Source organism: Passer montanus, unplaced genomic scaffold, assembly GCF_014805655.1.
Source record: "Passer montanus isolate IOZ18808 unplaced genomic scaffold, ASM1480565v1 scaffold9, whole genome shotgun sequence".
Taxonomy (NCBI): Eukaryota; Metazoa; Chordata; class Aves; order Passeriformes; family Passeridae; genus Passer; species Passer montanus.
Genome location: NW_024374367.1, coordinates 6,471,427 through 6,485,418, shown reverse-complemented (window position 1 = coordinate 6,485,418; position 13,992 = coordinate 6,471,427). Strand labels below are relative to the sequence as shown.

The 13,992-nt window shown below is 56.7% G+C and overlaps 1 protein-coding gene across 1 annotated transcript in view; it reads right to left on the bottom strand.

Moving 5' to 3' along the window:
• PLXNA1 (plexin A1) overlaps positions 1 to 11,235 on the bottom strand; it is a 115,034-nt gene extending 103,799 nt beyond the window's left edge. The window contains exon 1 of the mRNA XM_039734184.1: positions 11,088 to 11,235. The gene's annotated coding sequence lies outside the window, so the exon portion shown is untranslated. The remainder of the gene's footprint in view (positions 1 to 11,087) is intronic.
• Positions 11,236 to 13,992: the final 2,757 nt, after the last annotated feature.

The following is a 13,992-nucleotide window of genomic DNA, read 5'->3' as shown; positions in this document are numbered from 1 at the left end:
TTTGTCTGCTTTCTTTGGGATTCAGTGATATGGGTTCCTGAACTTTGAACTAAGGCAGGCTCAAGCCCACCACGGTGCAGGCAGCCCTGCACTGGAGCATGGGTGCCAGCACAGCCCCTGCTCCCTGCCTGTGGAGCAGCAGCCAAAGGGCATTTCCTGCTGTCACAGAGAGGTCACAGTGCAGCTAAGGCAGGGCAGCTCCTCCACTGGCACACTCTTTAAACCACAGGGCACCCAAACCTCCTGGGGCTGCATTCAAGTAGCTCCTCACCCCGGGGTCACCCAGTCCAGGGCCACCATACAACTGCCACCACCAGGAAGCAAGACCTGCACCACAAACACATCCAGTGCAGTCCAAAGGCATGGAAAACCCTGGGCAGACACCCTGGAGCCGAGCCCTGCCCTGAAACAGGCAGCAATAAAATAATTCACCCCAGCCCAGTTGCATGCATGCCAGCTGGGAGAGTAAAACCACAAATGCAGGCAGCTGTGCAGCAAGTGATGCAGCACAGAGCATCTGCAGCACTGAGCATCCCCAGGGCTCACCCCACAGAGGGGCTACACCGCCAGCCAGACAATACCACAGGCTTGTGTTTTGATTTCCATGTACACACACACACATATACATATATATATATATATATATATATATATACACATATATTTATAGAAGGAAACCAGCCATCAGAAACAAAGCCAGCGCAAGAGCCAAATCCACCCCAGTCCCCTTCATCCCCCACTGGAAAGGACATTTGCTCACAGTTTCACCTCAAAGTGGCCACACTGAGATGGTTGTAGCCACTGCAAAACTTGGATGGGGGTTACCCACCTCAGCAGGGCCAACACTCACACATCCCAGCTTCTCCCAATGAGAGAGCAAGCAATGGACATGCCCCAGAGATGCCAGTGCCCCCTTTCCTGGCTTCTGGAGAGGTGGCAAGGGGCAGCAGTACTCATCCCCTGAGCTGAGAGTTCCCTGGTCCTGCAGTATGCTGAAAAACCTGTGCTTGGGATGGGAGATCACACTTTGGGAAAACAATCATCACTTTGGGAAAACAATCATCACTTTTGATAGCACAAAGCAAGAGTACTGGGATGGAAAAACTAACCTTAAAAGGCAAAGACTGGACAGAGAGTTAAGGACCACCTCTCCACTCATCCAGGCAGCAAGTCCAGAGTCAGCATTAGCCTGCAGAGCAGCAGCTCTCATGGGAGCAGCCACAGACAAGGTTTAAACATGCAGACAAGCACAGAGGTGCATATCTGGCACTCACAGACTCACCTGCCACCCCTGCTTTTCCATCAACATGACCCCAGCAGGTTCACTCCCAGCAAAACACCCCAAGAGCTTTACAGCCTTGCACTTTAGCAAGGGAGGTTGGAGGAGAGAAGGTGTGGGATTGAAAACCCCCACATAACTGACCCACAAAAGGGGAAATGGCATCTAAAGGGCCTTTACCTGTAATCCCTCCAAGTCACTGCTGCTCTCAGCAATAAGAAACAGTCAAGAAGGGACCAGCTACAAGCTGCCAGTAATTAGCAAAGGGGAGAGAGGGGAGATTATCCAGGGGAGAAAAAAGCCTTCAGGCCACAGGAGAGGCAGCCTCACCCTAGAGCTGGTGTATTTTTAGGTTCATCTGCCTGGGAAAAGCCTTGCAATGAGGAAAGCCTGGTGGTGGTACAAATTCGAGCTGCACTACATATGCAATTGCTGCAACAGGGCTAAACTTTAACTCCTTCTTTCACTGCAGTCATTGAAAACTATTTGGCTGTGGTCCCTCCCGAGGCAGTGAGTTAAATCATTAAAAACCTTATCCCTGGCTCAAACCACACCCTGATGAAATCAATGGCAGGCTCTGAAGCTGCCCCAGTCTCCGTTACTATCACCCAATCAAGAATATATTCAGTATCTTCAGTTTCTTCCCAGGCCCCTGCCATCCCTCCCAGGAAGGGGCCGAGGACTCCATCCTGCCATCCACTCCAGCTTCCACTCCTGCCCTGCAAGAATCTTCTGGGCAAAAAATTCAGTCTCTTTTGCTCTAAGAAACATGACAAGGAGAAGCAGCCATCTACTGCCCAAGGGCTCATGAAGCTTGACCCTCAGCAAAAAGGAGCATAAAAGAACAAGCACTGAGGAAATTAAATAGCATTTCTCAAGTGCACAATTCCCCTTCTCTGGTCCTCTGCAAGGAGTCATGTCACGCCAAGAACAGCTTGAACTCCAGAGCAGCTCTGGAGCCACTACGTGCACTCACCACCAAGAGACTGCAGGCTGCTCTGCAGAGAGCCCTTCCAAGAAGGGCTCACAGGCATTTCCGAGATGGAAACCCAGGCTCCCGCAACCACAGCGTCCCAAGGCAAGGAGGCACATGAGGACAGCCTCAGCAGCCCTTCCAGGAATCCAGGCATGGACCGAGACCTTACACGTTTCCCAAATCCAAACACCAGAAGTGAGAGTTGGTGGCTGTCCTTTGCTTTATTGCCACAACTCACCTGGGTATCACAGTCCATACAGGCACCCTACAAGGGCTGCTGAGGGGTTTTCTGTTTGCAGCCCACGTGCTGGATCTGGGCTTCCCAGGAGGAAAGTGCCCCCCACCTTCCCTTGTGCTCCCTGCAGCTGAGAGAGGAGTACACAGACCTGGATTGATGCCTGGAATGGAGAGCAGTGCACAGCCCGTGGGTGATCATCCACACAGGACACAGCCTGCTCCTTCCCATCCTACTTCAGGAAGTTTGTCCATCAGCATACACAGAGCACAACACCTCCAACCCCTCTGTGCCTCTCATCATGCACAGACTCCAACCCAAGGCACACCAGCCATGGGACTGTGGCTTCCTACTATCAACACCCAGGTCAACTCATGGCTCCATACACCAGCCTGATGTGAAATTTGTCACCTCAATCAGAACCAATTAATAACATCTTGCCCCCATCTTAAGAACAAAGTAGTACAGACCAAGTTCCCTGAAGGCCACCTCACCCTTTGGCTTTGGCCCATACACTCCCAGACTCTGATTCTCACAACCCATCAGTCCACTGCCCCACATAAATGTCCCAAAAACCAGCCCTGCTGGCAGAGGTCACCTTGGTCCAGCTGGACCTGCAGAGACCCAGGAGGTCACCCACAAGCCAGGTCTCTCAACAGCAGGGAAGTCCAACGAGAGATCCTCTGGCCATCAGCATCTTTCCCTTGTCTGATCTCATTCCCTGGAGAATAACACACCAATCCTCACTCCCTGCCTGCTGCTCCACATCCCTCACTGGGCCAGGGCAGCCACAAACACAAGCCATGATCTTACTCTCCCCAAATCAATGCCCCTCTTCCAGCCCAGCTCTCCAAGCTGCACTTTCACCTCTCTGTCACAAGCACTTCCTCCAAATCCCAGAGGGAATCTAGAGAGATCCCTCTTTGCAATGGAGCACTGCCACAGGAGGATTCCTGGTTGCTGGATCCCCCTACTCCAGCAGAGTGAGGTCATTCTGGGGTTGGTTTAATCCCAGCTATGCTGAAATTCCCATGCTTCTGCCTGGCCCCTTGCTGACACCAGCACTTGTGCTGTCCTGTGGCGAGCCAAGCACGACTGCCATCACATTAGTTCTGATTAAAACAACCACAAAACTTCTCCAAATGAGCCTCCCCAAGCCATGTGTGCCTCTCCTTCCCCTATTATCCTCCCATCCTTCCCCCTCTGCTGTTTCAGTTATGCTGCCCCAAGAACCACAGCTGGAAACAGTTCAGGTCCTGGCTCTGCTTCCCCTGTGGAGTTTCCAGCTCAGCACAGCCCCACGTTTTATTTTCCCAAGGCGAAGCTGACCCAGGAGAAGTGAAACATCCAGAGAGAGAGCAGACCCTCACCTGGCAATGGGACAGGCACAGACAGGAAGAGGAAAAGCCCAAAAGTCCCCTCACAGCAATTCCACCACAGGGAAAACCGTTCTGAGAGTCCAAAAGAAGCTTCATTCACAGCACCACGGGCAAAGAGCATCTGATATTAACAGGGAGGTGCCACAGCAGTGGCTGTGCCCACAATCTGCTTCCCTATGGGCAGTGCCAACACAACACACCCCAATTTCCACAGCAAGGGGGTCTCACCCACCAGACCCGGGCAGAGCACACTTCAAAGCGTGGGTGCAGCCATGAGCTGCTGGCTGGGAGGGAGAGCAGAGCAAGGCTTCTCCTCTTCCTGCAGATCCCAGCTGCAGCCCCAAGCCATGTTAGACACAGGCATCACCCTGCTACTATGGCCTGATGCCATGCATGAGGAGCTGAGATTCCAACAGGCATCAGCATCATGACCGGTGCAAAACCGAGAGGAGGCGGCTGCTCGCCTGTGCTGGGAGGGCTGTCCAAGCACCTCTGCCAAAAAAACACTTTCTGCTAATGAAGGTGGCTGGACGGCAGCTCCAGCAAGTGCCACCATCCCCCACGGAAGGCCAGGAGCCTTACAAGGCACAGCCAGTGGGCCAAGAGGTCCTGCTGTGCTGGGAGCTGGCGCGCTCCCCTGGCACCATCACATCCCTCCCTCCCAGCCCTCTCCCACGCAGTGGCCGTGCAGAACGGGACCTGTCCCTCGTGTGCCAGCACCCCACGGGCACCTCGGCCGTGCTGATAAGGAATAACAGCAGGAGCCCTGGAAGCCAGGCTGCTGTCAGCGTCATGGGGCTCGGCAGCGGCTCTCCTTCGGAAACGCCGCTGCTTTCCTGCCTTCCTCCTCCCCCATTTCTTCCCGATGACATCAGCCTGAAAAACAGGTTCTTGACTTCAGCGGGGCTCATCAGGCCGATTCTGGTCCCGGCAGAGAGGGCAGAGCCCCCCCTTGGCTCCAGAAAGGAAGCAGCCATCCAGGAGCCGGACACGGAGATAAGCAGCAGCGGGCAGGCAGGGACCCTGCCAGCATGCCAACACTTGTAGGAATAAAAACCATGGAGAAGCAGATGGGGGTGGAGGGAATGCAGTGCTGGGGAACAGATAGAAATGTTTTACAGAGGCCGTGGCAGCTGTAAGTGGGGCTCACGCCCCGGCTCTGACACTGCTCTGCTACAGAGCAGCCAGATCTACCCAGTGCAAAAGTCAAATCCCAGGGCAGAAGACTCCCATCCACTCCAGCTCCCAGAACCCAACAGCAATCCCTCATGCTGGCCAAAATGACAATGCAGGACTTAACACTATCCAGCAAAGCCTTCCGAGGGCCACAAAGCTGGACACGGACCAGCAGGGAACACGATCCTGCGAAACATCCTGCCCACCAGCCAAGCTCCAAGATTATTTTTAAACTCCTCCTAAAATATTTTTGGGTTTTCCTCTTCCCCTGTTGAAACTAACAGTCTGAACAGGAAGAGCGAAGCAGCCGCCCGTACACGAAGCCCGGCTGCATGCACAAAGCAAACAACTTATTGCCATTATAATTACCTGCGATGTTATCGGCAGCTCTGACGGGGCCGGCATTCTCAGGAGGAAATGTGGTTTTTGCATCGTGCCACTCGAAACCGGTTGTGACCCATCCTTCCTCCCCCCTGCCCCTCAGCAGCACCCGCTCATGCCAGCGCCCTGGTAGAGTGGAGGAACAGCCCGTGGATGTGGGGCTACACACACAGGAAATTTCTCCCCCTAATACAGGAATTTGCGTCTCTTCTTGCCAGGAATTTAGTTCTGTGAGACAGCCTGAATATTTTGACAGACAAACGTTGTTTAACTAAACACATAAAGGGCTCCTACAATGACACCAAGACCTGCCTGCATGGGGAGGTTGATCTGCAAAGGATCAGGCCCCCGACACTGACACTACCCCGGAGGCGCTCAGAGCATCCAAGCTTCCCAATAATTTTGGGAAACCATCCCCACTCTCAACCCCTCACATGCCAGACTGCATCTCTGCTCCTCCAAACTCCCAAGAAAACATGAAGAGTCACTCAACATTTATCAGTTCAAAACACATGTGCAATTAGCAGGATTTTTTTTTCCTCCCTCCAGTATAATTATACATGTTTTAATGCAATTACCACCCCTGTATTTTGTACATTAAACAGTAGGCAACCCAAGGAAGAGAGACACTTTTATTTTTCTTGGCTTTGCCTTCCTGAAAATAATACTATGTTGCAAAATAACTCCGGAAGAAGGGCTTATCTTTACCAGAAAGAGAGGGAGAGAAGAAAAAAAAACGGCAAAAGGGAAGGAGAAATCTCACAAAGAGAAAGCAGGGATTGCAGTGTCCCTCCACGCTGCCCTCACCCTGCAGTCCCTGCACATACCTGTACCTGGAAACCGTCCCTGACACCAGGGACAGGACTCAGGAGCAGCCTCCCTCAGCCCCTCGCCATCACGAAAGGAAAACTGAATCAAGAGAACGGTCCTGGTTACTCAGGCTGGGGTCATTAGCCAGATTAAAGCTCCCGAGCTCCGGCCAGCAGCACAGAGAGCAAAGTGCAGCTAAACTGCCCAAATTGGATTAGCGGCGCTGCCGGGTCTCTGTGCCAGCGTGGCTGGCAGACTGCGGGATGCTCGGGATGGGGAGGTGGGCAGCGAGCCCCAGGGCTGATCTGCAGGCTGCTGGTGGGGAGGAGGAGAGATGAGGAAGAGATGGGCCCTGCACAGCATGTCCCCCAGAGCCACGCAGCCTGTCTCTGGCACCCCTGGCATGTTCTCACCTTGGGCACTTTCTCCAGCAAAATCCCTCACAATCTCAGCTCAAGGAGCAAAGAGGATATTGCACCCTGGCTCGCACCAGGCCCTGAGCTGACCCCAGCAATAAAAAACCTCCTCTGTGCTTCAGGCAACTCACGAGGGTCTCTGGCCCCAGGCACAGACCAGCACAGCTGGGCACAAGCCAGGGGTGGATTTGGCTCTCATTACCCCAAGACACCATGGGGACAGAGGAATCACCCAAAACAGTCCATCTTGCACCATGCAGGGCAAATTCAGAGAAGAAAGGAGCAAAAGTGTTTATGGAATGCGAGCCTGATGACCTGGATGTGGAGTTTTCTTCCAGACTCAAACATCTCGGCACACCAGCAACAAAGAGGAGGCGTGCCAAGCCTTGGCTAAAGGGAAAATAAACTTTGAGATGTTTTTCATTCAGGTTTTTAAATGGAGGCTTCCACCTGGAACAAGGGCTGGAGGCAGCCACAGAGTGCTCAGGGAAGCAAGGCAAACAAGGACACCTTCCTGTGTCTGGCCACGCTCTGACAAACCCATGGGAAGGTGTGGGCTTGGATACACCACAAGGCAAGTGCAGGGCAGAAGAGCCAGGACTGCCCCTGCCTGGCACTGAAACCATCAAAACTTAGTTATTGTCTGCAGCTTTTCTCCTCCATGATGCACAAGATGTTTGCTCAAATGTGACTTCCAAGCACAGCAGGCAGACCATGCTGGGGTATCTGCACCCTGGGGAAGGCTAAGGGGGGCATGGGTGAGGCTGTGGGTCAGGGACAGTGTCAGGGCACACACATTCTCACCAAGTACCACATATCTGTGGTGGGATGTTCCCCAGAGCACTGCATGGAACACTTCCCAGGTACAGCCAGAGAGGAAGCTGGTTGTCTCCAGTCTAAAGCCAAACCAGCCACCTCACCAGGGGATGGCGGCAAACACTTGCTCCTCCTCATTTTGCATGAAACCATGGCACTCAGCACTTTGCTGGGAAAAGGGGTCCCAATCCAAACTCAGGAAAGCTAAGGAGTCATGGTACATGCTGAACCAAACTCCAGATCACTCGTAATTCCTGGCCTTTGGGCCTTCCTCTACACACATGCTACATCACAAAGCCGTTCACTGGTCTAACCCTGGTCAGGAACCCTGTACTCGCTAGTTTCTTCCACATAGCACACAAACTTGAAGGAGACATTAACGGATCAGAGACAACAACAATCTAAGTTCTCAATACATGCATTCCACCAGTTCAGATCAATGAAAAACTCAAGCTTGCAGGCAGTGAGGGTGGCATTATGGGCACTGGGGTGACCCATGCCCACCCTCCTGTCGCTGCACAGAGACATGGCAGCACCTCTGCTGTCCTGGCTCTTTCAAGGCTCCCCTTCCATTGAGCCAGAGGTGCCAAAAACCACGAGTGCCTCCTCACTGACGATGCAAAACACCCAGGCACCAGAACACCCTACAGAAAGGCAATTCCAACAAAGCCCGGCGGGACTCGGCAGAAGCCCAGCACGGGCGATGCTGCCCGGTTTGCAGGAGCCCGGCAGCGCAGGGCCGGTCCGGCTCCCGCGGCAGGAGCGCTGCAGCCAGCAGCGAGGCCGGCAGCAACAAAGGCCCTGACCCACACTCAGCCGGGAGAACAAACACACCCGAGCCTCCTTCATTAACTCCGATCGCAGGGCCAGATCCTCCGCTTTGTTCGGCCGAAGCCAAAGGCAGCGAGCCCGCGGAAATGCGCGGCGTGCCAGGGGCAGGCAGGGAGCGGAGCAGGGGCCAGCCCCGGCTGCGGCCGCCGTGGAGGAGGGGAGCAGCCCTGGCAGCAGCAGCAGCGCCGCTCCATCGCCCTTTGCATTTCGGCTGCAAAGCCCCGCCGAGGCTCCGCGGGAGCCGCCGGCACGGCCCCGTCCGCAGCCGAGTTCCGAGGAGTTTGTTTATCTCTCCTCGCTCGGGGAAAGGGCTTTGTGTGACGGAGCACAAGGGCTCTGCTCCGCAGCTCCCTGCGCAGCCCGAGCGCGCACCAAGGCAGATGCCTGCGCTCTGCTCCAAATCTGATGCTTCTATTAAAAAAAAAAAAAATAAGCCAAGAGGGGAAAACTCTCCCCGACGCCGCTATCGCAACGCTAACAAAAGCAACGTCGCCAAAACTTTAATCTTCAGGGTAGCAGCTGCAGAAAGCCCAGCCACCCGGGGGAGCAGGAGCCAGGCAGGAGCCAGGCAGCCCCCTCCGGTCCCGCCCCGCAGCCCCCGGAGAGCAGCGGGCGCACCCGGGCTCGTCTCTCCCGGAGAGCGGCACCGGCAGCCACAGCCACGGGCGGATGGGGAGCACCAGATCACACGCATGATCGGGTATTTTGAATCCAAACTTCCTTACCAGCCTTCCTCACAGCCCCGTGTCGCCACACCGCTGCCGGCACCGGCATCCACTGGCACCAGCAGATCACTCGGCGGCGAGCGGGAAGGAGAAAAAAACCTTCCCTCCTTGCAGCCACTTAAGAAATTATCCATGCATCCTCCCAGAGGCATCTGCCTCACTGCTTTTCCTTGGCTTCTCCACCTTTCCGCCCTGTTCGGTCACCAGTGTCTTAAGAGAGAGACATCGAGTCACTCATTTTACCCACTGAGTATTTACAAAAGACCCTGGGATTGTTCAGGAAGCAATTAGCCGCTGTTCAGAGGAAAATGGTGTTTTCAAATGGATAACCTTTGATGTAGTCAATAGCCTCAGCTCCTCTTTTTGTTTTTTTTCCTCTCCTTTCTTTTTAATTCTTGCAGCCGCACACGAAAGAAAATAAAAAATAAAAAATTTAAAAAAGAAATCCAGCAAAAGGCTGATAATTCCCCCCGACACAGCTCTCGCTCAGCAAAAAAGGATTTTCTCGCAAGCTGGAGGAAAAGCAGCTTCGGGAGGCGGCTCATCTGCCCAACTTTTCTCCCCTCCGTGTCCCGGAGCCTACGAGAAGGATCATGAATATTCATCCCCCCCGTTAGCAGGTTCTGCTTTTGTTTTGTCCTCCCCAAGCAGCAGCCAGGGGGGAGCTAACAAGTGAGGTTAATGCCTGTCTTTTCTCTCCCATCCGTCTCCTCTTTAACCAGTGACCTTCATGTTAAGCCCTGTTTACACACCAGCCCCCCTCCCCTGGCTCCCCCTACCCCGGCGCTCGGCCAGAGGCAAAGGAAGAATCTTCCCCCAAGGAAGACAAGGGAGGAGAGGGCGATTGCGGGATTCCGGGATTTATTTCAGCATGCCACAGAGATTTTGCAAATCCCTCCCCGCTCGCGCGCCGGAGCTGCCGTGTGCGTTCGCTGGGCAGGAATGGGCAGGGGCTGAGGGGCACGGAGCGCGCAGCCGGCTTTATTCGCCACCTTCCACGTTCGCAGCGGCGGCGGGAGGCGCGCACCGGCGCAGCCCCGCGCACAGGTACCGCAGCCTCCCACGCCTCGCTCGGAGGTGCCCGGCGCTGCGCTGCCAAACTACGGCGCGGTCACAATAGTGACGATCACAACGAGGGCGACGGCAGCCATCTCGCCCTGTCCCATCCCATCCCACCCCATCCCGCAGGGCGCCCGCGGCACCTCCCCGCCGGCGGCTGGGGAGCGCGGAGGGAACGGCGGCGCTGTGGGCTTCAGGACGAGCCCAGCCCGGATGCCGCTCACCGCGCCCCGGCGGGATGCGGGCATGCGAAGCAGCGGGAATACGTGAATGGACACGGGATAGCACAATGCGGGGACACGGCGATGACAGCGAGGACGTGGGGCAGCACGACGCGGGGATGGCAGCGGGGCTGCAGGGCAGGGCAGATGCGTGATCCAAGGCGGCGAGCACGGGAAGGGCTGAGCCCGGTTCGCGTCCCCGGCAGTGCCGGACCCGGCTGGGCAGCGAACGCCGCCGAGAGCCGGGGCGGGAGGGTGCAGCGGGGAGGGAGGGCAGCAGGGAGGCGGCCGAGCCCCGCCGCTACACCGGGCGGGGAGGCACCGCTGGCACCGGTTCCCCGCGGGAGCGCCCCGGCCCGAGCAGCTCCGAGATGGGAGGCGGCCCTCAGCCCGTCCCGCCCGTCCCTGCCCGGTCCCCGGCACGCACCGCTGCGAGACCCGCGCGGGGCGTGCGGCGGATAAAGAAAGAGGCTGGGTCCCGGCGCGGTTTTGTCCCCCCGCCGGAGGCGGCTCCCGGAGCCGCGGGGCGCAATGCGGGCTGGTCCCGGCGGCAGCGGCGCGGCGCCGGCCCTGCCCGGCCCAGCCCTGCCCGGCCNCGCGGCCCCTCCGCGCCCCCCGACGGGGCCGCCGTGCCCTGCCCGGGCCAGCCCCGCGCCGTCGCCGCGGTGGCAATAAAGCCAAATTTTTTAGGGGAGCAGTAAAGCCAAATCCGCATTATTTTTCAACGAACCGACCGATCGGGCTCATCGCGCCGCGCCCGAAAGTTGCGGCCGGGTTACTCACGGCTCCGGTCCCCGCTCGCCTCCGCCGTGCCAGCCATAATTGCATTCCACACCGAGCCGCCCGCCGGGCCGCCGCCGCCTTCTCCGCCGCCACTGCCTCCTTCTCCTCCGTCCCCTCCTCCTCCTCCTCCTCCTGCGGGGCCTCCCCGCCCGCCCTTAAAGGGGCGATGCCGCGAGGGGACGGACGGACGGACGGACAGACAGACAGCGGCCCCGGCCCGCACCCCCCCAGCGGCCCCGCCGGCAGCACTGCCTTCTCCAGGGCTGTCCATTCAGCGCCTTCCCGCTGGCACCGCAGCCACTCCGTCTGAAATTAAAATTACAAAAGGGCAGAGAAATAATAAAATGTGTCAATAGCAGGTCTGAGTGGTTGCTGGTAATTTTTAAGCACGCTCGGTGTTATCCACTCTCGTCGCCTTCCCCTGCTTTTCCCTGCCCAGAGTCCCTGCCCAGGCACAGCAGTGCCGCCGTGGCACCCGGCCTCTGCCCTGTTTGGTCAGGCCCCAGTGAGATGCTCCATCACCTCTCCAAAGGAGGCACCTCTGTAAAAATTAGCAGGAATAAATACAGCCTGTGCCATCGGGACCTCCACAGATTTCAGGAGACCTTTGAGGTGGAAATTACGGGAGTGGATCCTTCCAGAGCTCCCCATCAGGAGATGGAGCTGTAAATGGTTCTGGTTCACCGGGCCCCAGCGTTTGCTGCAGGACAGGGGCAGTCGGTGCAAGGTGGCTTGTTCAGACGGGTTTTCATGGCTGCAGGTTTCCAGCCAGACCTTTAGCCCCACCAGCTCTCAGCACAGGGACACTTTGTCCTTTTGACACTTTGTCCTTTGCACGCCGTGGGAGCCTGGGAGCTGCCCCATCTGGGGGAAGGCGTGTGCTCACCTCGTGCAGGCACACGTGTGGATTCCTCTGCAAGCTCCCAGCAGGTGTGTGCGTGCCCACACTCCCACAGGAGCTCCTGCCCCTCTGGCAGGGGGAACTGAGGTCCAGAGCCGTGGAGGGCAGCACAGGGCACTTTGGGGGACATGAGAGGAGAGCACAAGGCTCAGGTGAGTCTCAAGTACCAGAACAGAGAAGAAAATGGACTTTCAGAGGATCCAGTGAGAATAGGGACAAAATGGAGGAGAAAAAGGGTGACCTGGTTGAGTTCAACAGCAGAGCTGCACTCCCCTCAGCACCCTCAGCATCTCACACCTCGCTCAGAGCCCACCTGAGAGCAGAGATGATGTCCCTGCCACTTGGACAACGAGGTTTTCTTCTCATTTATCTCCCCATCCAGCACTCACCAGCCTCATCCAGGAGGCCAGAGGAGCTGAGAGCAGCCCCGTTCCCAGGGCACAGCAGCAGTGGCTGCCATGCTCCCACCTCTTCTTTGTGCAGGGACACACAGGGCCCAGAGTTAAAACCTTTGCAGACAGAGGAGGCATCATCGAGCTCTGCCGGCAGGGAAGGGGCTGGGATTTGGATTGCTTCCCCCAGACTGAAAGAAACACTTCTCCTTTTTTTTTTCCCCTTCCTCCAAGAGACTAAATTTAGTGAATACCTTTCACATTAAAAACTTGTCAGGTATTCACATCCAAAGAGGCTGCTGCTCCTGTCTCTCGGGGGAGTTACCGAGACAGCAAAACCTCTTAAACGAATAAAAAAGAAGGGAGAGACATTCAGGCAATCTCCCAGTCCTGCTTTTAAATCCACCCTCTCCCAGGGCTGCTGCCGGGGCACCCTGGTCCCACGGCTGCCATCTCCTGCCAGAGAGGCAAAAAGAGAGGGATGAATTCTCCTCCCCGGGCCGGTGCGACCGCTCCCGTGTGCCCCCGGGACGGGAAACCGGGGCGATTTATTCTGGCTGGAAGATGTATTTGTCCACAACCAGCCAGTGACAAGGGGAACCAAGGTGGTGGAGCTGAGAGAAGAACGGGCACCTGGCTGAGAGTGCGCCTTCCTGAGCAGCAAGGGCGGCCCGGCGCTGGGAGAGGGGAGGAAAAAAGCAGAAAGGAAATCCGGGAACCACCCATGGCCGTGCCCAGCAAGGGCCGGGAGGGAGCTGGCAGGGGACATCCCGGTTTTGTGTCGGTGGGAATCAGCCTCGGGCTAGCAGAGCTCCCAGGGCTGCTCCGGCGGCTCGCTGGTGTGCCCGGGGGCAGGGGACACGCTTGTCACTCACACGGCATCCCCGAGCCCGGGCACCGCACCCCGCAGAGAGCCTCTCCTTGTCTCGGGAAGCTTGGCTTTGTATCCTGCCTCCGGGGCTGCTTGTTTATCCACAGCCCCTGCTCATCCTCAGCCCCTGCTCATCTTCAGCCCCTGCTGATCCTCAGCCCCTGCTCATCCTCACCCCCTGCTCTTCCTCACCCCCCTGCTCATCCTCACCCTCCCTGCTCTTCCTCACCCCAAGCAGCCCCGAGGAACCGGCTGGAGTGGCACCTCAAAGGCACTCCAGGCTCTGCAGGGCCTGGCAGGGACACTGAGGATGAGGATGGCTCCGGGGGCAGCTGGACCCAGACCCAGCAGTGGGAGGTGAGGGGCTCTCATGGCTCTAAACACCAACTCTGTGCTGCACACCCAGCTTTGAGCAGAACTACATCGAGACACAAACTGCTCTTGGGGTGTCTGGGGCACTTTTTCTGCCTTAGCAGAGAGACTGAGGGGCATCTTGTTCTCTAAAAGCAGCCTGACAGCTGCTTTGTCAAAACCAGAAGCTAACTGGGAGAGGATTGAGTCACTGGAGAGAGCCCAAGGAGATGGGGAAGCTCTTCTCCTCTGCTCTCCCAGTCTGAGTGGTGAGGCACCAAAAATAATCAGGAAAATTCACAACTTTTCTTCTGTTTGCAGTTTTTGATTGCTAAAAGATTCTGCTAAAAGGCAGAGTTCCGCACAGTGCAGGAGTCAAGACCGTGTCAC